Here is a 745-nt window from a genome sequence, read left to right on the forward strand (position 1 = left end):
ATTCATTGAATATGTATTTCCTTGCCTACGTGCATGTATATTTTAACACGAAACGGACAGCATGCCTTTTAACACAACACATACACCTACCCAACCCTTCTCCACCTCTAGAGTGAGAGGACAAGGGTATGGGGGTAGAGAGTTAGGGGTAAGGGAAGAGGAAGGGTCAGCGGGTAGGGGAAGGGATAGAGGGGAAGCTTTATAGGAAAAGCTTTAGAGAGGAAGCGTCAGAGGGGAAATGTTAGAGGGGAAGGGGAAAGGGGTAGAGAGGGAAGGGTTAGTTTAGTGAGGTGAGGCGAAGGGGACAGGGCAAGAGTAGGAGGTAAAGGATAAGCTTACCCCATGCCACTAGCTCACCCCATACCCTACTCCATACCTGCCTCCTCCACACATTCCCACTGGTCTTCTAATTTGCATGAATTCCAGCCAACTCGCCGTGGCTCACAAAAGTCTCCTCCAGTCACCCATACAGCCATACCTATGTTGTCTTCACATACATATTTATTTTTTTGTGTACGTCATACCTGTGCTTTTATATTCTTCATATCATGCTTGTCATATACACACTCTTTACACATTAGGCAGATATGTTTTGTTCCTTCACATATATCGGTATGTAACGTCTGATACCATGATGAGATTGCGTAATGATGTGTTCCTTAAATATTATAATTAGTGATACGCATATTAACGCATGCATAATGTCTGATACTTTTTCACTTACGTCCTATGCTATTTTGGGCTC

This window comes from Penaeus monodon, chromosome 15 (genome assembly GCF_015228065.2).
Source record: "Penaeus monodon isolate SGIC_2016 chromosome 15, NSTDA_Pmon_1, whole genome shotgun sequence".
In the NCBI taxonomy this organism is placed as follows: domain Eukaryota; kingdom Metazoa; phylum Arthropoda; class Malacostraca; order Decapoda; family Penaeidae; genus Penaeus; species Penaeus monodon.